Source organism: Sander vitreus, chromosome 9, assembly GCF_031162955.1.
Source record: "Sander vitreus isolate 19-12246 chromosome 9, sanVit1, whole genome shotgun sequence".
NCBI lineage: Eukaryota > Metazoa > Chordata > Actinopteri > Perciformes > Percidae > Sander > Sander vitreus.
In genome coordinates, this window is record NC_135863.1 from 23,946,105 (window position 1) to 23,971,828 (window position 25,724).

At 40.3% G+C, this 25,724-nt stretch overlaps 1 long non-coding RNA gene across 5 annotated transcripts in view; it reads right to left on the reverse strand.

The window, feature by feature from the left end:
- LOC144523681 (uncharacterized) overlaps positions 1–25,724 on the reverse strand; it is an 88,142-nt gene that overhangs the window by 44,841 nt on the left and 17,577 nt on the right. For 3 of the 5 annotated variants that reach the window (XR_013502535.1, XR_013502533.1, XR_013502536.1), the window contains 2 exons: positions 23,394–23,467; positions 22,668–22,719 (listed from right to left, as the gene is read on the reverse strand). This is a non-coding gene — a long non-coding RNA (uncharacterized LOC144523681). Of the gene's footprint in view, positions 1–5,519; positions 7,558–20,931; positions 22,587–22,667; positions 22,720–23,393; positions 23,468–25,724 lie in introns of those variants that run through there. The other 2 variants (XR_013502537.1, XR_013502534.1) reach the window with 2 other exon arrangements.

A 25,724-nucleotide genomic window follows, 5' to 3' on the forward strand; every position in this document is an offset into this window, starting at 1 on the left:
GTGCATCACCTTTTTTTCGACAAAGGCAAAAACCACCTTAAGCGAGTGTAAAAACGTTTTTGCGCAATTGAGAAGGTTTTATCGAATGTTGCTTTCATACAGCTTTTCTAATGTGATACTTTAACATACACATTCAAATAGATGAATTAATACACGGCTATGGCTTAGATAATCTTAAACTCTTGGCTTGTTTACAAGTTGTCTGATTGTCTAACTGCTCGTGTTTGTTTCCCCGTTGGACCTATTTTTAGCGATGTGGCACTCCGAGATCTCAGCAATCAGCTAATATGAGCCTTAGTTTTGGCTGAGCTAGCTACGTCTGTGTTGGCTGAATCAAGTGGGTATCTTTGAAAGTTAATGTCTTTCCAGTATGACACAAAAGTATGATGAGTTAACTTCTGTTGTGATTTAGCGCTATATAAATAAAATTAACTTGACTTGACATTCCCGCTCTGTGTTTCCATGGACAACATTTCCTTGCTGAGCCATTTGGCTAACTCAGAGTACTGAAGCGTTGTATTATCTTCAATGTTAGAATGCAGTTTTACATAGAAAAAGTGAGGTGTACTACATTTGCTTTGGGAAGGGATCACTTCACAGTCAGTATGGAGGAAAATGATTACAGTGACTATCTAGAAGGGCACTCAGAGAACGTAGACTTCCACCAAGACATGCCCTATCTCACAATGTTAATGCAGTGTAAATTTTCCCAGCTGGAAAACTAATTTTTCAGATTATTCCACTATCACATGAATGCAGCACAACTGCCTGCAATCTGCCTATCTCGCAGCGTTAACGAAAGTGAAAAATATGCTCCGTGATTCGGATCTGCTCCAAAATGTAATGTTTTTTTTTTTTTATTGGCCCATGCTACACCATTTTCACCAATTAAAAAACAAAGAAAATTGGGCCAGTAGTTTTTCCCTAATTCTGCTGACATACAAACCAACCAACCAACAAGGACCAAAAACTTAACCTCCACGGCGGAGGTAATAACAGTTTCAGCGTACATATGGCATGTGAGTATTGCATATAGACTGAAAACCCAGCATTACATATCTTCCAAAACACAATGAGCAAAACAAATTACTTTTACTGTATATAAAGACATTTTGAAGGAGACAGGGTTTCAGACCGCAACTCTATACTGCAGCCTACACTCACACTCATGCAGAATACAATACAACTTCTAAATAGATCCGGTAAATTCAGTAAACCGAGTAATACACCTCACCGTTGGCTTACAGTCCAAAATATGTCATATTGTCTCCTGACATAACGCAGCACACCCCGTGCCTTATATGTGTCACATCTATTTGCTGTCAACTGGTGCAAGTGTGTACTCAACATGTAGCATGATCCACACTTCTGTTCTCACAGGAAAGTTTCACTTTTCCATGCCGTCTAACCGTGAGAGTGATAATTGGGTAATGAGTAAATAAACAGCTGGAGTCACTGTGTTGTGGCTCTTCAAGTAAAAATGGTTAAATGTATTAGAACTAAACACACACCCAGCTACTGACACACACACACACACACACACACACACACACACACACACCGACGCTCCTTCCAACACTATTGAGGTAAAATTGTCATAGAGGGAGCTATTTGGGGGCCATCTTGTTGTGCGTGTCTCCCTGGCTGAACTGCAGGGAACAATGACAGGAAGGAAGCAGGCTGGAGGTGACTGAGGTGTGAGAGCCCTAAGAGTGTGCATCCAAGCCCTAATTAACTCTCTGCTGCTTCCTCTCTCCCTGGCATTCCTGCCTTCCTGGGGCACATGCCAGTTACACGGATGGTATGTGTTTATGCATGTGTGTACTGTATGTGTGTGTATTTGCAAGCACCATAATATCACTGTCACCAGCGTTTGTTCCTGCCCCCCCCCACCCTCCCTCCCTTTTGCCTGGCACGCCTGCCCTCCTGTGTCAGGTTTTGTGAAGCATCCTGAAGCCAACGGATGGAACATAATTACCCTCTGCTCGCCGTGAACCCTTGTCCCCCAAACAAGAGCTTTCTTAGACTGTAGCCATAAACAAACCAGCACCCGTCCCCCCACCCCCTCCCAGTGTGCCACCCACTCATTATGAGTGTTCGTCTGACTGCAGACCTGGTCAGTGAGTGCCCCTGAGTCTGACAGAAGCTTTTTAATGACATCTCAACATGGTAAATGTTCTCTAACAATACTGTCTTGTATAATAGGTTCTGATCCTCTTTTTAAACTAGAAAAGTCAGCTATTAGTATGACCTACGACAAGGGGGCTGCTGCTTACTGGAAATGTATAAGACTAAAACAAAAATAAGCGATTTATTTATTCCAAGGTGCAACAATCGCTGCGGCCCTTCATTTTGCTAAGCCCATTTTTTTAAGTAGCCTTGTCAGAACTTGATGTGAGCCATTAAAGGCAGTGATGATGCACTATGGCACCCCCCACTCTGACAGCCGCACTGTCGTCGCCAAGCTGCAAAGCTTTAATACATGACTAGGAAGGCGTCCAAAGACCAGAATAAATAAAGTAGGGAAAAGATGAAATACAGGCGACAGTGAGGCAGACAGCTGAACAAACGCAATGACTTAGAAAATTTGCCTAACAGCTCACTCTTCCCCCACTCTTTACACAATCAACCATGTAAATTATTGAGATATCATGAAAAATAAATAGTTCAATAAAAAAAAAAGCTCTGCTAAGGCCCAATTATGCAGTTTAGCTGCAGTGTTTTCTCCTTGGTAATGAAGGGAATGAAAAAGACTATTGTTCATGTGGAAAAGAGTTAAGATCTAACAGATCCTGGAGTGTCTCAGAGTATGGAGAAGATCCAAAGCAAAGAGGGCTCAGACCACCACAAAACACAGCTAGCTGCCAGCCTTTATCTCTTCATCCCAGAAGGTTATCTAAAAAATCAAATCAGGTGAACTTGACATGGATCACTTCCAATCGGAGTCAGGGTAGCTCCGTAGCTGCAGCAGCACCATCTTTGAAGCATTAGCTGAATGAATTCTGCAGAAGGGAGAGTGCAAAGGCTGTGTTAAATGCCCATTGTTTTAACGGTTTGAGGCTTTATCCCTGTGTTCTCCAGTGGCACTTCCTCAAAGAGTAATGCCCTGGGAGTCCAGGCGCTTTGAGCTGGGACTAGCCCTCTTCCTCTGGTCCTTACATGTGATCTCCTTGATTTTAATGAGGCCACATGGACCCCCTGTGATGTGCTTTGGAGGATGGGGAGCTCCCACACTCGCTCTGAGGCCGTGATGGTGGTTGAACACCAGTGACCCCTTCTCCCCCACCCCTCGTTTCAGCTGGGCCTCTCAGGCACTTCTAATGTTTTATTAACCAGGTTCACTGGTTCACACTCTTCTGAGAAAATACAACAGCCTGTCAATCATCTGTGTGTATAAAGTGCACTGCGGCTTCACAATGGAGCCTGCATGTATTACAAGCACTGGATCGATATGAAATCTTTCTGACGGCTCCACAGAGGATGTTGACAATGATGCTGCACCTGAATATAGTCCTCTGTATGCATCTACAACACAATGGCAGTAATTAAACAAACCCACAAATTAGGCCTGTCTTGTAAGCATGATGGAAATGTCTAATGATGCTTGTAGGTGATCCCTGAGTGTATTATTAGCGGCACCAGCACAATGTGAGAGATAAAAAAAATAAACCAAAAAGTAAGCAAAACCTCACCGTATACTGACCAGGTGGACAGAAACGTGACTCCAAATAAATGCTAATGTTGGTCCAGATGTGTAAATCTGTTGTTTGCTAACACATTTGCAACTTAATTTTTTCAATTCCATCAGGCCGAATTTACCTGATGAAGGTCTGAGACCGAAACGTCTCAGTGGTCAGTGTGCGGGACTCTTCTCTAAGCTTTTGATCTGCTACTTTTGATCATATCCTACGCACCTACCCGACAAAGAGGTGTGCAAAAAAGCTTTCTTACGTACCACTTCTACATAAGAAATTTAATAGGTAAAATGCCAAACACATTCATGATCCCGAGAGGAAAAATCCTTGTAGTTTTAATGACTGATTATTGTTATTTCCATTAAACAAGTTTTGATTATGTGGTCAAACGACACAGCTACATTACAGCTTCAAGGGGTTGTAAGCGTCTTTAGACCATGATAATGTCTTCCTGTGTGCGTGCCCCTGTGTGTGTCTGTGCATCTATTGTATGACTTGTAAGGCAGAGACAGAAGGTGTGTCAGTGTCACAGCATTGTGTATTATAAGTGTGTAAGTGTGTCCTTTTATTGTGCGCGTTCACACGCATTGGGAAATGGCACTGAGTCAGTCTCAACATTGAAGGTGAGACAGGAAGACAGGGTAAGACATGGGAGAGAGGGAGCAGGCCTAGACAGGATCTAAGACAGGACTGTCATGTCAGCATGGGGCTCTGCAGCTTCTCTGTCACAGCTATATACAGCTACAGTGGGTGGGATGCTTAATTGTTCCATGTTTACATTTTCCCATGGCAACAATGAGCATATATATCACACTTAAAAACAATCTTCAACAAACGACATAAAGGTGAGATTAATACACTGTTATCCCGAATTAGTTGACTTTACTAGAAATTTGCACGGAAACCCGTTGCCTTAAACTGTTTAAAGGTGCTCTAAGCGATGTTGGGTTAGGTCACTTCTTGTTGACGTTTGAAGTATTGTCAAACAAAACAGAGGCTAACTCGCCCCTCCCTCCTCCTCATCCTGTCCCCTCCATTCCACGCACTAACCCCCCAACCCCCACCCCCAAATAGCTCTTGTCAGTTATTGGCTGGAACACTGTTTGTTATGTTTCGTGGTGCAGGTTGGCGCAGTTTGTTTTTGTTGGTGTTTGTGGAGCCTGGGCTGTCTACAGAGACCGCTTTTTTTTTTTTTTTACAGTGTGTTCAGGGGACAGGCAGCTAGCGAATAGTGAGGAGATGCTGTATGTTACAAAAAATGTTGTAGCCTAAAAAACGCGTGACATCGCATAGAGCACCTTTAAGTTTTTACACAAGGTGAAACTTAACAGGTTAAGTTGTATTAACACAGATCGTTAAGTTGATGCAGTAGACAAATTAAGTTTAGTATTCATTACTAAAAATCATTAGTAAACATAAATTATTTTTTTCTTGAGTTATGTTGTCCAAAGTAAGAATGTTAAGTTAAACATGCAAAGAAACATAACAAATGTAAAACATTAGGCTACTTATCAGTACTAAAGACATAATTTCTTTATATAAATTGTGTTTGTTTTCATTCATGACAGTATGCTTTTAAGAATAAAGTATTACATAGTAATACATTTGTTCCAAAAAAACAAAGGAAAACAATCAACATAAAACCTTAGTCATGTTTCCAGCAACATATTTTTATGCACATTTTGAAGTATTGCATTAGAAAATGTTAATGGAAACGGAGAAAATAAAAAAAAATTTAAAAAAATGTATAACATATAACTAACATATTCGCAAAATGTTTACGCTCACTTGAGGTGTTTTAGGAGTTAATGCGCAAAATGGGAGATGGAAATAGCTTTGTTGAATAAGTTGTGACGTAGTGAACATGGAACTCACATGACTATAGTCCCGGTATCCATTGGACGGGGGAAGGATCAGGAAATGGGTCCCATCAGTGCGCTATAACAAGGTGCGTAGTGGAGTTTCTGTGCGCTATAGCCTGTGCCTCAGCCACGTCGGGTGAATTAACGAATTTGTTCAACAGCTTGAATCGTATGGCCTTGCACACCACACACAGGTGGCCAACTTGTACAATGCGACCTCTCTCCATTTAGGCAAAGAACTTAGCTTCTAAACTCTTTGATTTAGCAAGCCAGTTTGCAATCAACAACCATGCATACGAAACTACGCTTTGCGTAGTCTAGTTTATTCGCTCTAAACCAGTTGATGGAAACGCTTCTAATTCACATTTTATTTTATTTTTTTATTTTTTGCAACATTTTAAAAGTTTGCTTAAAATTCGCTTGACATTTAAATGGAAACATGACTATTGACATTTTACAATGTACTGTGCTGCATGGAAAGTTTTACTCAGGAGACAGAGTTACTGATTTCCAATCTGTGTATATAACATTGAACACTTTCTCTCTGCCCCGAGGCCATCAGTCCCCACCCGGGTCTCGGTCATGTTGCAACAGTTAAGGTAAATAAACATGAACCCGTAAAATCAACCAAACCCAGATAACATAAATGCACAGCCAACATTAACAGAACATTATAAAAACACACTTTAACTAGGACAGAAACCGTTCAGAACCTCATAGTCCTCATAAATTGACCAGAGTTTATAATTTTAACACAAAGAAAGCGCGAGGTAATGGGACATTTGGCTGAAATGAGTGAAATCCGGCGGAATTTCCGGCATCACTGGAGCAATTCCAGAAGTGGAACGTCGTGGATATAGATTACTTCACACAGACACACACAAATATGCCCCCTCAACAGACAGTGTTTTTGCTATATATAGGAGAACATTGTATTATATTATAGTACATTCATGGCCTAAGGGCTTACCCTAACATGCCCATAACCAGTAACCATTGGAACCCTACAATTCAATTTAACCAAGAGCCCTAAGAATCAATCCAAAAATGTATTCACAAAAACATTGGACTGTTAAACTCTGTCCCAATGAGTATAGAATTACCAAACACACACACACACACACACACACACACACACACACACACACACACACACCTGCTCACAGACGTCTGATGAGAAGCCTACAGGTGCTGGTCATATAATTAGAATATCATGAAAAAGTTGATTTATTTCAGTAATTCCATTCAAAAAGTGACATTTGTATAATGTATACATTCATTCCACACAGACTGATATATTTCAAGTGTTTATTTCTTTTAATTTTGATGATTATAACTGACAACTAATGAAAACCCCAAATTCAGTATCTCAGAAAATTAGAATATTACTTAAGACCAATACAAAAAAAGGATTTTTAGAAATGTTGGCCAACTGAAAAGTATGAATATGAAAAGTATGAACATGAACAGCACTCAGTACTTAGTTGGGGCTCCTTTTGCCTGAATTACTGCAGCAATGTGGCGTGGCATGGAGTCGATCAGTCTGTGGCACTGCTCAGGTGTTATGAGAGCCCAGGTTGCTCTGATAGTGGCCTTCAGCTCTACTGCATTGTTGGGTCTGGCGCATTGCATCATCCTCTTCACAATACCCCATAGATTATCTATAGGGTTAAGGTCAGGCGAGTTTGCTGGCCAACTAAGAACAGGGATACCATGGTCCTTAAACCAGGTACTGGTAGCTTTGGCACTGTGTGCAGGTGCCAAGTCCTGTTGGAAAATTAAATCTGCATCTCCATAAAGTTGGTCAGCAGCAGGAAGCATGAAGTGCTCTAAAACTTCCTGGTAGACGGCTGCGTTGACCCTGGACCTCAGAAAACACAGTGGACCAACACCAGCAGATGACATGGCACCCCAAACCATCACTGACTGTGGAAACTTTACACTGGACTTCAATCAACGTGGATTCTGTGTCTCTCCTCTCTTCCTCCAGACTCTGGGACCTTGATTTCCAAAGGAAATGCAAAATTTACTTTCATCAGAGAACATAACTGTGGACCACTCAGCAGCAGTCCAGTCCTTTTTGTCTTTAGCCCAGGCGAGACGCTTCTGACGCTGTGTCTTGTTTAACAGTGGCTAATAATAAATCAACTTTTTCATGATATTCTAATTATATGACCAGCACCTGTATATGAAACATCTGTTCCAGTCACGGCATCTCTTTTTCGATTATACCAACATTTGAATCCACACAAGTCATTACCGCTCGCCTAAAACAGCATTACCAAGCGGAGACAGGGCCAAAGCACCTTAACACTTGTTGTAAATCTAATTTCATTTTGAAAGTCACCCGAACTTGGCGGAGTGGGTCAGCAGTTCCAACACTGACAGTCGGCAACAGTCTCTTTTTCAATTGCTATTCTAAGTGGATAAACATGAACGTTGAGAGTTATTAAGTTCAGCTCATCTCTGTCCTTTCTCCACATTCTCAAACACACCAAGACTCTAGATAGCTATGTATTGTATGTCATTGCATATGCATTTCCAGTTTTCCTCAGCTTCCACAGCTGATGGGTGCTATTAGGTCTGAAAATTCATGAAACAGCCCACTGACAGATATCTTTGTGAGTCCAAGGCCATATACACATCAGTACAAACAGCTGGTTCCATTTTATTAAAAGAAAAAGACCTCTTGACTCCACCCAGGCTGTAATATTTTCATATATATGTATTATTCTGCCTAAAAGTATTTTTAAATTCAAAGAGTGAAGGTTGTTCTTTTTCTGTGATAACTATAGATGGGACTATTTTGGCGCAGTGTATGATATTATTAGAATGTAGTATTGATATTTAATGAACAGAAACTGTCATAACATCAAGTAAAAGTAAGTAATATCCTATCCATTTTTGGGTCTTGTTTAACAATAATAATGATAAACTCAACAAGTGTGCCTCCGCTAATGTGGAAAGGGTGCAATTTTCCGGAGGGGATGCGTGGGATTTCCCCCTTTCTGGTCTGCCTCTGCTGAATTATTTTTATCGCCGGTAGGGATATGATCAAACACCCCCACCACCCCCCCTGATTTTTTCACAAATCACAAGGTTGTGGTTAACCTAACTAATCAGAAAATGACAAAATATGAAAATAAAATTTGCAACATGAAAACAAAACCAAACATTTAAGAATTACAGGAAATGTAGCAAAAACGTTACAAAAATGTATCCCAAAGTGGCCATAATGTGTCTGATTTGTCCTGTTCTCCTTTCAATAAATATTGCATAGAAAGTAAACAGATGAAGATGACAGTAATGACCAGAGCGTTAAGTCTACATTCTGCTACTCTTTTCAAATGGATCCTCAGTGGGAGCAGAGACAAGGCCTTTCTCTGTGATGTGTCCCACAACAGTGTGGTGAAGGGCAGGCTCAGGAGAGGAAAGTGACATTTAGGAAGAACTAAAACAATGGAAGGGTACTTTAATGTCTCATAAGACGTCCTTTAAACATGGCTTTTCCATCTGAAAGCATCTCCATGCTGAGTCAAGTGCACTAACTGTGCATGAAAGAACTTGTTCCCTCAGGACAAGGATGCCTGATACCCGCAAGAATAAACTGTCCTTTAACTGGCAAGCTCCACACAGCACAAGATACACAGACTAAAGCTCCCTGTGCTAGAAACCAAACAACACCAAAACTAAGCCTACACATCTGCAAAGACCCCACACAACAGTATTACCTCTACCAACAACATCTGAATAAGACCTGATAACTAATGCCATGAGTACATCTTTCAGTTCTTTTTCTTTTCTATTTATAAAATGTGAGGAGATATGAAAGATGTTTCAAATGAACATTGGCATGTGATGAAGACATTTTGTCAGAGAGAGATTTTGAACTTAAACGTGCCGTTAGTTGCACAACTAACAGGCAGTTATCGCTGATGTTCAAGTGTTTTTTGTATGTCTATTGTTCTGATATGTTTGGTTTGATACTACACACTTGATTGACAGCTGTGATCAACTTGCGATCAGTCAGGCAGTGGTACGGATGGGACTTTGATACCACCGCCCAATCACTACTGCGCAGCCTCCGGCTACAAAATGTTGCTTCACTTCTATTTTGGCTTTTACTTTTTTTTACAGTGGGAGGAAGTGGAGACAACTCGCCATCTTTATGTCTATGAGTGAGGCTTAAGCGTGATTTATGGTTGTGCGGAGGCTCCCAGCCCAGTCTCATGGCAGTTTGTGAAATGGTTACGTTATTGAATCTATTGATTCGTGAACAGGACATGATTATGTCGTTTTTTTCGTGTGGTGATTACAAATTTTTATTTAATGTATTTAAATGGGAAGCATATTTCGTGATCACAGCACGACAATGGTAGGGAGTTACGGTGGCCGACAGGGGCAAACGCCCTGCAACTTAAGAAAACACACGCAAATAGACAAAACACAAGCAAATTAAGAAAACAACTTCATTAATTTGACAACACATGCGCAGCATTCAGCAAACACGCTGCAAATGCACACAACACAAGAAAATACATAAACGCACTGCAAATAAAAAAAGATGCAAAAAGAAAAACAACTTCATTAATTTGAAAACACACGCGCAGCATTCAGCAAACGCACTGCAAATACACACAATACAAATACATAAACGCGCTGCAAATATGAAACGATGCAAAAAGAAAAGCACACAAACACAGAAAACAAATGCAACAAAAAAACGCAGCATCCAGATTACACAACGGAAGTTCTCCAGACCTCTAGGGGGAGCAGCTAGTGGAACAGCTTGATTTTTGAACCCACGGGGAGAGAGAGAGAGAGAGAGAGAGAGACTGCATAGACTGTAAATATTAAGTCTATGTTTGAGATATGTTTTCTCCCGTTTGGTGGGTGTGTCTCGGCTCAGGTCACAGGTGATACTCAATCAGCAGAGACGTCTGTAAACTCGTGGTAATAAAACATTTAAAACTGCATCAGCGTTTAACGTTTACGTTTGTTTAAGTCATATTACATGAGGCCTCCTCAAGTGTAATATTGTGATTATACAACAACGGTTACCATCAAAATAAGTGATCAATCTGTATTCATATTGTGGAGCAATTCGCTCTTGAAATACAAAAAACAGACAGGATTTCTAGTCCCTCCCTGTTTAGTAAACCAGCCAATTTACCGTGGGATTTATCAAACTGAATAAATCCCGTTCGCACATATAAACACAAAACTGCTTTGCTAACTCCAACGTGTTGTAACTAAGACATCTGCTGAAAAAGTTATTGTATTTATTAGCATGATTGCCGTACTGTTTAGTTCACAAACATCCAAAACATCAAAGTACGAAAACATAGCGGACCACACGCCAGCTTTTATTTTGAAAAGCCGAAGCTTGGGGATGGCACCAGCCGGGAGGGCATGAGACGGGAGCATAGACTTTATAATATTAATATATTATGTTATTATTAATAATGTGAATTTAATATACAGTCTATGGAGTTCTCCAGGCTGCAGCCATATCTGACTCTAATAAAAAGGCAGAGTGTTCTCTCCCCGTGGGGTCAAAAATCAAGCTGTTCCACTAGCTGCTCCCTCTAGAGGTCTGGAGAACTTCCGTTGTGTAATCTGGATGCTGCGTTTTTTTGTTGCATTAGTTTTTGGGGTTTGCGTGCTTTTCTTTTAGCATCGTTTCATATTTGCAGCGTGTTTATGTATTTGGTTGTGTTGTGTGTATTTGCAGTGCGTTTATGTATTTTGTTGTTGTGTGCATTTGCAGTGCGTTTGCTGAATGCTGCGCATGTGTTGTCAAATGAATGAAGTTGTTTTCTTAATTTGCTTGTGTTTTGTCTATTTGTGTGTGTTTTCTTAAGTTGCAGGGCGTTTGCCCCTGTCGGCCACCGTAGGGAGTAGTATGAAAAGCAGAAAATCCACGTAGGGAGGATGGTCGGGGTGGTAGATGGGTCAAACAATACAGGACTTTCACCCCGGAGACCGGAGATTGAGGCTCCACGCAGAGCTATCGCTGTAGACTACGTGAGTGGCCTTAAGTTTATACTTGTGCGTTGTGTTAGGGTTAGGGTTAGGGTTAGGTTAGGCTCATAATTACTTAGTGAAAGTATCCTATAATCCTGATTTACCGTGAGTGCATGTTTTCCTTTTCTGAGTAGAACTGGACTTCCACTGTTAGTGTTTCATATGGCAAACATCACTGAGCATTACTGTGTATGAGGAGAATAAAAGAGGTCTAGACCCAAGCATTGGGATGACTTGACCTCTGTTATGAACACTCTCAAAGATTTGTTGCAATTCCTTTCAGACATACTACATTTTCAACTAATGCTTTCCAAGAATGGCCTCTTTTGAAGGTTAAGATTAAAATTAATGGACACAAGCGCCACTCCCCATGCCCCGATGGGTGGCTCACAACAGTTTGGAACGGGCTGCTCAGGAAAACAAATATTTTTTTGCCATGTGGCTGTGGTTGTGAAGTACATACGTCCCGCAGCTCTGATTTTACATCCTGTCACATTAATGATTCAAAGCACTCAATATAAATATTAAAAGTAATAGCTTCCCTATTCAGCTATTACTCCATCATTCCCTGAAATCATCATAAAACATTCAGAGCCTTTTAGAAAATTTACACACTTGAATTTGATGGCAGGGAAAGCAGGCTGTCAAGAGTGTGAGGTCCTAGAAGCTTAAATAATAGTGGAAAGCTGTTTATGGAACATGCTTTATTTATTCATCGTCTCAGAGTAAGGACTTCAGTTTAGATGGAGAAGGAGAAACAGAGGGAAGGTGAGACAGAGAGAAATACACAGCATTGGAGAGGGAGAAAATCAAAGTAAGACCTATCGGGGGAAAGAAGCTGAAACACAACTCTTCCCACAGTACAATAAAAGAGGGAAAAATGCAGAGTCCATGAGATTCTCGGCGCAAGGTCAATCAATGGAAGGACTCTGGGTCCAGGAGCAGCTAATGGATTGTGAAGACGCGTAGCAGGGTTATGAATTTTTAACCAGTTCCTTTTTCAGCCCAGACCGCCATAAATCAATGACGACTTATTGGAGAAGATCAATTATGCAAACTTAAAAACATTTAATGACAGATAATGAAGAGGTCCCCAGAGGGGGGCTGGAACCAGACTTGTATTCCAGCAATCATTCATGGGGCAGGAGCTGAACTGGGACTCTTAGCACAACTTTCAAGGCCACAACTTAAACACCTCACTGACAGCTTTGCAACTCCTCTGTGGGAACAACCACTGGTGAAGATTACTGATGTGGGCATTAAACCTGAATCTGTCAGAAACACTACACAGTTTAAAACATCACCATCTGAATAAGCAGAACTTCAGCGATTATTTCCTATCAGTTTAAGTTTGATGTATTTGTAAAAAGATTTTTACCCTGCAGAAGAAAGACGTGGCCACCTTTAAAGAGCTCGGCGTATTATTGGCCATATTTCTTTTCCAAAGCTCATCATAAAAAATGCCCTTGGGCCGCCCCCTGTGGTAGTAATCTCAAATCACTGAGCTCTAAACAATGTTAAGCACAAGAGCGCACATTAAAAGACTCTGCAAATCTGTCCCCTCCACTCACGTCGCCCACAATGCCTGTGACCCTGTCATCGAGCGCTTTTATGTAGTGTGTGTCCTTCGAACAATTCATGTTTAATGTATCACTTCTCTTTTGCTTGTCTAGCCACCCGCGCAGGCTGTTCAAAAGATTGTACAGCAGCTTTAGTGCTTGTTACAGCTCAATCAGAAAGTAATAATGTGCCGTCTGCTTTTTAAATTCTGATATTAAGACACCTTTAAACAGGTGTTTAGGATCAGCCAGGCTTGAGTCATTTGGGCATGATGGTATTTCGTAGCACTGACGCTGAATTCGTACAATACGCTGGACTATTTGCAATTATTGATTTTGCTCAAACTGTGTGCACACTGCCTAAGAAACACATGACACGGAAGAGTGAGGAAGACACAGATACGGGGGGATTAAAGCGGATCTAAGCAAATGCATCATGGCTCAGGTCATTTGTGTTTACATCGAGGCAGGGACATTCATTTTTTATTACTCTAGGTACTGTATCAATCCCATTGACAATTCTTCCCAGATGTTTCTGTGTATCCCAGGGGTGTCTGAGCAGCATCTACAGGGCTGATGGAGAGACTTATAACCAAGCTCACATCTGTCCCTCCTGCCATTTTTATGTTCTCTGGGAGAGCGACCTTTTCATCACTCTGACAGTAGAAGAGAAAGTGCTTTTTCCGACTGTACTGAACTCCTTTGTAAGTACAGTACATTCTAAAAAAGTGTATGCGTTTTCTGAGTGACGTGTGTTTGGTTAGATTTTCCCCCATCCATAATGCCAGAAGGTCAGTTTTTTTTTCTCTCGTCTCTAGTGGTTGAAGGAGGTAAAGAGGCACTTAGCCGCTGATAGGCTTTATTTTCTGACAGGCCTCGTTGGTGATTTCTTTGCCCCATTTCCTCCCAATTTTACCAAATGTACCTCTGAGACGTGTAGTCAGATAATTACAGTAGCCTAGACATAATTTGAAATGACATTCCATTTACTCATTTGCAGTATTATGGTGCCATATTGTGTTGTCATGTATTAAATCCGTGTTTCAGATACACTGTATTTTGTAAATCAATACTCATGTCGCTGTTCTGTTGTTGTTTTTTTAAGTTATAAGGCTGTTTCCCTTTTAGAGTTTGAGTCTATCACAGTTGATGTTGGTACTGCCCTAGAACGCCCTAGGTTTTTGCTTTTGTTAGTGTAAAAAGAAGGGAAAGAAATATAAAATGTAAAAGAGGTGAGGTGATAAAAACCCTTCAGAATCCAGGAAATTTCCATATGCTACAGTATGTAGCATCATAACAATTAAGTGGGAGGCGATAGGGCTAAAAGGAAAGTCTGAAGTGACTGAGTCTGTCTTGGTGTTTGTGCAGGTACATCTTCACGCTCTGCTGGGTTTTGTCCAGCCAGGAGAGATGACCCAGAGTCAGGCCAAAATGTTTACTGGCAGATGTGTTTTAAAGGAGCTCTCCTTGGCTGGTCATGGCAGCGGAAAATACCCTGCTGTTCGGTGCATCCGCAATTCACTGCTCTTCCCAATTCCACCTACAAAATCTTGACCTTTTAAAAGAAATGATGGATGAGCTGGCTATGCTACTGTTTCTTCCCCTTTCTCATCTTTTCTTTCTTTTTTTTTTCCATTCCATTGAAGATTGAAGCTCTGTCTATGTTAGGCTCCGAGGCAAATTCTGCCCCTCCTTTTTATTCACTGTTTCAAATCGCTTTAAAGTCTGATGCAGGCTTTGGCCAGAGCCCTTTGGCACTTGGCTTCTGTGCAGTGGTTCGCGTCAGGAGCTACGATTTGTGATTTGCAGATGACATGAGCAATGCCTCGCTTGTGGCTGTTGAGGTGGTTTTATAAAGCAAATCCAGTAATGTGCAATATGATGTGACTGGGGCTTCACATCAGCACTACTGATAAATTGATTCAGCTGGTAAAAACACTGTTTTATGTCTAAAAAAAAAAAAGTCCACACACTGTTTATGATGTTGTGTGTGTATTTTTTGTTGCATTTTTGCATTAAAGAGCATTTTCTAGTGTTTACTGTATGTCTGAATATTTCTACACATGCTTAGTGCATGAAGATGCTGTTTGTGATACTTAGTAATGAGTTCCCTTTTATGTAATTTTGTTGTTACAGACATGCAATATGTATAAACTGTATACACTACACCACAATACTGCAGAAAAGGCTAGAAAACTTCCTTTCTCCTGGTTAGCGTGCAGGATATTCACTATTTCATTATATATATTTCTAAACTAAATTTATAAAATTAATACGCATGCACTGTCAGACTTCAGGTTGGCAGAGACTGGCTATAAAATGATAATCTGTGTTTTTAAGCTCTTTCCAAGATTAAAACTAACTCTGCTTCCGACTGCCTGCACAAACTTCACACGCCGATGAACATCATCATCTCAGTGTGATGAAGCTCTCTTGCTCTGCAGATCTTTCCACCAGCCCCTGATCAGCTGCAGTTTGCAGCAAAAGCTACAACAATATCACATATCTGCAGTAATTTACTTTCTGTCTAAATAATTGTACAAACATGCAACACAAACTGAGCTACAACAAATATTTAAATAGCTCTTCAAGGAATAGTTTGACAAAAAAAAAGTATTCACTTTCTTGCAGAGGGTTAGATGACAAAATTGTAGTGTATATCGATGGCGTTTCAGTACTCCTCAGATCTCTGCAAAGTAAATCCAGACAGCTAGCTAGACTATCTGTCCAATCTGAGTTTTCTGTTGCATGACTAAAACAACTTTTTAATGTACACATGTTCCACCAAAACAAGTTCCTTCCAGAGGCTATTTTGCAGAGGCAGGTGGAGGAAGTTCTGGCAATGAGAGTAGAGAAAAAAGATACCGCTTTAATGCTTGTACGATAAGAATGAAGCTACAGCCAGCAGCCTATTAGCGTAGCTTAGCACAAAGACTGGAAACAGGGGAAACTGGGCTCTGTCTAGGGGTAACCACCTACTGTGTAGCACCTCTAAAGCTCACTTATTACCACGGTGTATCTTGTTTGTACGAAAAGCGTAAATGTAAAAATGATACGTTGTATTTCTAAGGGGGGGGGGTACCAGGTGCAATAACTCTGTTGGGATCTATAAAGTATCCATAGGCACACATGTCATGCAGAAACTGTAGGGGTCATGATTTTGATTTTAAAATGAACATTGATCGAAATGAGCTTTCGAAAATCAAAAGCAGGTTAACATTAGCTTACCAGTAGCCTGCAGCTGTTCTTTTCCAGACACCAATGTCACTGCCAGAGTCGGAGATAACGGAGAAACAACAGAACTGTAAAATCCTCCTGCTTTTCAGAAGTCACCATGTGGCAACAGTTTGCCTTCCCCTGAGTGAGTTAAATCAAACCGAAACCGTGACCTTAAAATCGAAAGAAAGTCAAATCGAATCGTGGCTTTGGAGAATCGTGACAGCCCTAATAAACTGATATTTATAAAACAAAAGTGTGTGTTGAGAATGTTTGCACCTCATATATTTCAGAACTGGCCTACACACGGTTTTCTAGAGCCAGCTGCAAGTGTCATGATAAGGAGGACGAAATATTAGGTGACAAGAAATCTAAATAATAAAGCATTTTTACAATTGTACTGATTGAGATATATTTTATAACTTACATTTATAGATTTAATTTGAATTCATTACTTATGAGTGATGCATTATTTTCATTCTTATTAACATTTGAGCCATAATTTCCCTGTTTTAATGAAAATCATTTTATCATCAATTGTGAACTACTTTGTAAAGTCTGTATCAATATAGTGGTATAAATTAATCATCGATCATCCTTCTGAAGTTTAATTATGATGACACATCACACCAATGATGTTTACAGGTGCATGTGATGAATTAATGGTGTGAGAGCTTTAAATAGCCACAACTGTGCCTAAAGGTTGTGCATACTGGCAGCTGCTCTGGAATTGTTGGGGAACCTGATACAACAGTTGAACGTAATGGGATGGCTACATTGCACGCAAAACGTATGCGGAGCAGACGTTCCAACACTACGCTTCCACTATAATCAATGAAACTGGCTACACCGGGCACGAGAGCAGTGTACGTGGTGCGTATGCTCCGCGGAGATCTGCTCTACAAGCGTAAAAATAGGACAGTCTTCTATTTATATTTTTTTACGCAAGGTGTGTGCGGCCCTTTTACACAGAAATGGATCATAAAGTGTCTATATTTCTTTTAAATTAAACTAACGATATACAGACAAACAACAACTTAATGACTTTGAGAGTTTCTGTTTTTATTTCTTGTTTGCCTCACCTGCATCCTCTGATAACAGCTGACCGTATATTTATGTTTCCCAGCATTGTGCCAACTCCAAAAAAACTGAAGAACAATCCCAAAAAGCAAAAGCTCTCTGTCTCGCCTGTGACTCACACAATCCTACACCGTGTGTGCGCTGCAGGTGTAGCCAGTTAAAACATTCTGTGGCACATACGCTTATTGAACGGTCCGCATACATTACGCGTTCAATGTAGCCAAAGCGTAAGACCACAAGCTTTGTTTTTATGTCCAGATAAAACAAACAACCTTTAGAGGTGCTGGTAGGCAGATTATGTTACCTTTGGACAGAGCCAGGCTAGCTGGTTTCCCCTGTTACCGTCTTTGTGCTAAGCTAAGCAGCTAGGTGTAGCTTGGTATATACAGTAAAGACAAAAGTGTTTCAATCTTCTTATCTAGGCAAAAGGGCAATTGAGCATATTTACCAAAATGTCAAACTATTTCTTTAATAGAATATTTTTACAATATATTATAAATTTACATATATGTAGACTCTTCAAATGGTAAAATCAAGGCTGTGTACATGGACAACTGTACTGTACAATGTGCAGCATTCTGGGAAATGAAGCATAGCTTACTTTGGTCAACAGTTCTCCTGAGAATACAATATGCCCAGGGCATTGTTTAGTTTGAAAAATCCTCAACAAGAGCTTTTGCTGGATTATATTGGTCCTTCTCTTAAAGATGGAATTGACAGGGTGTGTGAAATAGAGCAAACACAAGTGAGAGAGCCTTGACAGCGTCCCAGACAGTCAATCCCCAGTGACTGTGTCCACTGATAATTTACTTTTCAGGAGGAGATGTATTTACCAAGGGTTACAATTGATGTACTAAAATATTGATAAGCGACATTTTATAGGCTTGGGAAGAGGTGGGATGATTGACCCCATACAAGGGCTAGGAGGGCAGACTGTGTGCAGAGCCTGCTGATTGTTGCTATTACTACAATGTATGGACAAATGAAATGTATCCATAGTACAAGACACACGCTACAAATCTTCTTTCTTTTGTATACATATTAAAGTGCAGGATTTCCCTAAAAACAATGTATAGACTGATCGGAAAAGTAATCCCTTTCAATCATCACTTATGACCCATTCGACTCAAGAATCAAGGCCAACAACACTTTCCCTTGGCTCTATTTTTTCGAGAAATATAACATTTTGTGTCATTGTTATGCGGACGATACACAATTTTATATTCCAGTTACTCCTAATAATACCTGCTCTCTAAAAAACCTTTTTGATTGTTTAAGTATCATAAAATGTTGGAGGTGGCAAACTTCCTTCAATTAAATGTAAACAAAACTGAAGTAATTATGTTTGGCCCCCTCTCTGCAAACTTGCATGATGTAGTAAACGTCTTGGTGTCTTCCTGGGGCCCATTTCAGGAAGGAGGTTTAACAAACTCTGAGTCTAACCCTGAACTCGGAGTTGATTTACCCTGAGATGGGAAACTCTGAGTTTTCGGTTCCAGAACAGCTGATTTGAGTTGGTTCAATCAACTCAGAGTATGTTCACTCAGAGTTAGGCACGTGCACCACCACTATAAAAAGGCAGCATGAATAGAGCAATGGTACGATTCACTATGGTAACAACCACAAACAAACTGGTCGGCGGAAATACTCATGCGCACATACAGCGAGTTTGAACATATATTTCGTTAAAAAAGCAACACAGTGGCTGCTGCAAAAGAGAGAGAATTTGCGTGGGAGAAAATTGTTGCAAGAGTAAATGCGTAAGTTCCAATATAGTGTATTAATATCATATTTAATCATAAGTATAATATTACTGGTGAAATGGTATTGACCCTAACGTATTTCATTTAGGCGCAATCATGCAGGCGAAAAAGTCCTAGGCCTACTAATCCCATTCTGAGGCATCATTAACAGAATTATAATTCATAATATTTTATTTCATCATTCACCTGCAATCCTGTGGAACTCTTTACTGGTTTGTGTCCAGGGAACACTACAAAAACGTTTAAAAAATGTTTCAGAGCGAGTCACATTCTTCTGACGGCGCTTTGCTATACAGTGGCTTTACTAATATGCTCCCCATCACCAATGTTTTACAGAAAACTGCAGTTTGAAAAAGAAACGTAATGTGACACAAATAATCTGCTGGGATGTAATATAGAATATATATATATATATATATATATATATATATATATATATATATATATATATATAGAATATATTTTAACATCTTACCATTTGTTTTTAAAGCCTTAAACGGACTACGTCCACAATGTATTACTAACTGCTAACTCCATATTCTGCCCCCAGGTCACTCAGGTCATCCTCACAAAAGCTCCTCCTAGTCCCTCACTAATGCTGCAAAACTAAAGGTGACCAAGCTTTCTCTGATTCTGCTCCTAAGCTTTGGAAAGGCCTCCTGTCCCACATTAAGGCATGTTCTACGATTGAAATATTTAAATCTAATTCAAAGACCAACCTTTTTTCACTTGCTTTTAGCTTAGTCTGAGGCGGCTTGGCTCCTGTCAAGTCCTCTCTTGACTTATCTTTTATTTCCCTATACTGCTTTTTAATTTCATCTTCTAACCTTCTTTACTTCAATTTGTTTTTTTCATGTCAGTTGTTTTGTATTACATTTTGTATCATTGTGCTTATGTACTTTTTATTAATGCAATGTTACTGCTATATGTATCAAGGCAGATTTCAAACCAATTGCCTTGGTTGTAAAGCACTTTGGGATCAACTTATGTTGTTTTAAATGTGCTAAATAAATAAAGATGACTTGATTTGACTAGAAGTGTGTGGCGGTGTCTGTACCTGCAGTGACCCTACCCTCTGCCTGTATTTTCACTTTTATGATTATTTTGCTGTGTGCGGGACGTTTATGGCCGTCAGGAAAGAGCCTTTGGGCCCGACGTGGGTAATGCCCAGCCAATAACGGCATGCAGGGTGTGCAGCCCGTTCTCTTTTCAAATACCAACGCTTTGTCACGCCCCTCAGTGATACCGACGCACAAGGCACCCAGAGGAGACCTCTGCTGTCTGCTGTCGGTCAGTGTTTATATTTAACCCACACATACCGCGACAGCACTCTTCAATCGAGCAAAATCCGGCAATGTGGCACCTGCAATGTGGAGGTGCATGTTTGTGTGTGTGTGATTACTTCGCATATATATATATATATATATATATATATTTCCATCACATTTTCCACATGCTATTCCACAGTTGCAGGTTTAACTGGTGCTCCTTTACCGCCATCCTTTTTGTGCCCTCTTCTTCTGCCCTTTTGAACCAACACCTACTATTTGCATAACCATAATGGATGGGACACACTTCAAGCAATTCATTTTTCCTGTTTTCTGGGTATTTGGTTAACGTTTTTGCTGTATTTGGATGGAAACCTGACCAATGTACTCATCTCGTTTTCAATGTTGTGTCCATTGTAATGAAAAAACAACAGTATACCAACATTTTTTTTTTTTTTTATTCCATCTTTAATACAATTGCCTAGGTTTGTCTTAGGCTCTACTGCATATACATGCTGACAATGGCGATAGAATCTATCAAGCTGTGCCTTATGTTTTTGAAGTGCAAATGTAATGACATGGTATTGATGGCTATGCTGGTGACACATGTGGCCTGTGGCTAGGTCAACAACAGTGAGTCCTTCATTGTAATGCCTGCTCTACAGGGACCCTCGGACACATACCTCTGCCCCTCCAGCTGTTATAGAGCTGCTGAAGCCCAAAATCCCTCGCTGATGAGACGTAGACGCCTCCTTTGTCCATTGGCCTTGTGGATCAGAAAGGTGTTACTCTGGCTTTCAGACAGAGTGAGCAATATTGACTTAAATAGATTGACCTGGCTCATCCCTGATGGCTCTACCTTTTCACCCCAACCTCTGAACTCTTCCAGTCACTGCATCATTCTCGCGGTTTTCACAGTTGAGCTGGAAGTCTGCTCAGCCTGCCACCGGGTCACCCTTTGTCCAAATAAATTAAACCACAGGAAGGGAAGGCAAGAGTAGAAAAAGAAGAAAGGACCCATGTCTCGACAGTTTAATTATCCAACTCAGCTTTCTGAGGCCTTGAGAAACAGCAGGTTGGATTTGGTCTCCTTAATCCCAACCTGCCATAAACACGTCCCAGACCTCCACCGGCTGACCCATAGAGGTAGGAGTGGGTGGAGGGAACTAAGGGGCTGACAGTGTCCCTTGATTATTACTGAGATTATTATTTTTGAGATGGTACTTTTTAAGGCTATAGTTGGTAAGATGTAATTACTAATGTCTCAGTTACACCTCAGACTGTATATTGCTGTGTAATGTATGTATGTAGGATGCGATTTGTGAAAAAAGCAGGGGGGGGGCAAAACATGCAAGAATTAATTCCCCCTTTTTAATACCATGGATATAGTGCCACACGTCCACTAAAACACTAAAATATGCACTTCAATATTCAATGGAAAATAACCTCAATTTATATTTATATATATTTTTTTAATTACCATGTTTTTGGTGCACTCATGTTTTGTTAAGTTTAATACAGAATGTGTGAAAGAATCTAAAAAGTAATGTTAAGTGTTAAAGTTTAGCTACATGCTTGGTGTTTAATGGCAGTGGCAAAGTTATGGAAGCAAATGTAATGATTACGAAACAGCATTATCATTTCAAGTTATTGAAGAAATGACAAAAAATTACAAAAAGACAAAAATCTTCCTGCTTTTGCTAAATGAATTTGTTACGCATTTAACAACATTGTCAGTGTCTTAAATATCTTAATACATGGTAATGTTTTGATTTCATATTCAACCTTTAAGTCATTTCTGCTGACTGTGGCTTCAGGACACCATTAGTTTTCATGTGTGGGGTTTAGCATGTATATTTAATTCTTCTCCAACCTTATTACAGCCATGATTTTATTGATTTCTTTTTTCTCTCTTTCAGGGCCTACAGCTGTGTTTGCTGGTAAAGCATTTAAAAAGCGTGAAGTGTCTTAGGGGTGCCCTAAAGAGAGAGAGTGATGTATCTTTGTCCTGCGCTGCCGAGCTGGAATAACAGTATGCAGATAACATTCCATAGAGATGATCAAAACGTCCTGTCCCGCTCCCACACATCCTCTATTCTGTCAAGCTCCAGCTCCACTGTTGGACATTAATGTGGCAAGCATATCATAACATAACATGGTCAGGTGAAAAAACAAAAATAGCTCTGCATGTACTCACAGTGATGATGACATACATTGGTGAGGCTTCTCTGTTGAAGGGCCATCTTTTCCTTTACAAAACACACATGGAAGAGGGAAATTGTGACAGAATAAATTGGACATTCAAGGTGATATTAACACTGCTTTACTTTTGAAGTTGCTGCACATGTGTAATATCAGCTGACATTAAACAGACAAGACAGGGATATCACAGAAATATATACAGCATTCCTATATGTGTGTATTGGAAAAGTGAGAATTTGTATTCCTTTTTTAGTATCATACATGCGGAATCAGACGGAGCAGAGATGATAGTCTTCTGGTGGTGGTGTGGAAATTAACTGCGGTACACCCACAACTATTCACTGCGAGGGTGCATGTGTGGACAAGCATAGCTTTAGGGTCCAATAATTGTATCCTTGATGTGTCAAAACATGGTATTTTTACAGTATTGTGCTGAGACTGAGCCGTCACGCTTCCTGGTGAAGGTAGAGTTTAGATTTGCCCTGGCTTGTGAAGGCCCTGGGTCTTTTTGCGCCATGAGCTAATTGTGTATATCATCACACATTGTTGGTCTCTGTCCAGTCCACAGCAGCGAAACAAGCAGGATGCCTATCAAAACCATTATTCCCAGGTGTGAAAAGCTGTCACCTTCGTATGTGTCACTTTTGTCTCTCTGCCTTGTCCCACTTACTGGCCCATTTTGCTTGGGCAGGTGAAATATGTGCCACCTGCCATTGCTTACCTGTTCTGGCCGTGGGATTGATGGAACACATTCCCCGAGAAGGTGATGGTAACTGACAGGGTCTTTACATCATTCTGCGTGGAAAAAGGGGCAATGGCCATTAATCAATACTATTTTCACGCACTGAGCAGAAAAAGACAGGGCTGATTCTATTTCCGAAACTTTGTCCTTTACCTCTCTCATGGTACAGTAAACAAGCAGAAAACTGAGAAAAATCTTTTTTTTTTTTCCTTTTTTTTTATAGAGTATTATTTCCTGCCACACAGCTGACATGGATGTATGGGCAACATTATGGATATACATTACAATGAGCATGATGATTACCAAGCTAGCAATACTTGCCTGATGCCAGCAAATGCATGTTTTGTGGTTATTTCCTGTCATAACAGCTACTAACCCAGAATCCAGGCATTTTCATGCTACATTTCATCACTGACTGACCCATAAAACATTTGATGAGTGCAGAGAGCTAACTGCCACACCCTATTAAGTGAAGGCACGCACCAATGGGTGCCAACTTTCCATTCAGACCTCAATCTAGTATGCACAGAGTCACCTCCACCACCCCCGCCCCCCTACCCTCACTGATACTTCCTGGCAGGTCTCAGCCCTAAAGAACGGAAAAAAAAACTCACCTATGTTTAAAAAAAATGCCATCATTTTACTGTTTTAACTTCACTTTAAAAGAGTCTCCCAGCTTTCATCTTTTTAATCTAATGTTTTGGTTAAAGTGAGTGCTGCGGGAAGGAATTGCAATGCTGAGCAGAATCCAATCTGTTGATTAATCATCAAGCGTTACTGGCAAGATGATTTCCGCTCCAGCACACCGTTCATGGAAAAGCTTTTTTCATGCTTTATTTAACAGAGAGTCATTTTGATTAGTGTGGAAAGATACTTTGAGAGGCACAATGACTAAATCTGACCTGTCAGTGGCTTTCACTGTACATACTGAGGGGATGATATTGACAAGACAGGCAAAGGCAGCCTAGGAGGTGGCAACTCAGGCACAGCTGTGCTGGGAGACAGATAGCATGTCCTTTTCTCCGTCTTAATGTTATATCCATTTACAAATAACAAATCATTACTCTGCTCCTACATTTTACTGTGGAATAAAATAAGACCTATATCCTAAGATATAGACTTCATTCTTTTATATTTTTCAGAACTTTTCATCCTCACAAAATGCTTATGAGAGAGAAAAATCTAACTGACACCATACCTTAACATTTGCCATTCCAACAATCAATCAATCCTCCACCCACTACAAGAGGGCTCGACGTTTATGGGTTTTGCTCAGTCAGACGGCTTGACTGGTTGCTATCGATTCACGCCCCTGCCTCAAATGTCAATACCACCTCTTTTGGGTTGTGTCACAAAAAAAATAAAAAAATCATCTTCATTGATCACAGTGGTCGGTGAGCAGGTGGCTTCCTTGCAGTGTGCCACAACAATCTGGAACAACGGTTGGTATGCCGCCCCGAAATGTTAGACAGACAATTCATGGTCCAGTAGGTCACCTGTCAGCCGACGACAACGACAGACACTTTTTATTCACTGACCTGTGCCCACCATTAAGACAAACGCCGCACAAATCCCCACGTGCACACATGCGAGTGCACACGCACGAAAGCACACACACTCACCTGCCGTATCTGCTTCAGTTGAAATTGCGTTTTTCATGCGTTTAGAAAGAAAAAGAGCATAAAAAGTGTGCGTTTGGTAATGAAAGGTCGAGTGGAAAATGAAAGCTGAGGCTGCATGGTTGGAAAATGTGTTCAGTGGTTGGTATGATTCAAACTGAAACAAACTACTAATGGGCTGAGTTTATGTCAATGTTAATTTTCTGGGCCGATCAAAGTGGAGGAAGAAATTTAAATGGCTTCTTGAATTCATACATAAATGAAACATTCATGCCAAATGAAAACAGCAACATAGCTACTGTATGTCCCATATTTGTTTTCACAGCGATCTAACTTTGAATATTTATAAGAAAAAAAGCCTTGCATCGTAAGGAGAGTAATTCTCATTTAATGCACAGTTTACAAGGCTTTTAAATTCAACTGGGCAGAGTCACTGAAGCATTAAAGGATGAACTGGGCACAATTGTTCTATTTTCTGCATGCTAATGAATTTAAATATGATGGGGATGAATTAAACATTTATTCAAAGCAAATATATTAATATTATTTAATCAAAACTATGTTCAGTAGATCTCCATTCACATCAGTGTGACAGTGCAGCAAATTTGATACTTTAATCTTAAAAAGGAAAAGGTTTAGGGTTGACCTGACAAAACAAGACTATAAATATAGCAAAATACACAACTGTAAC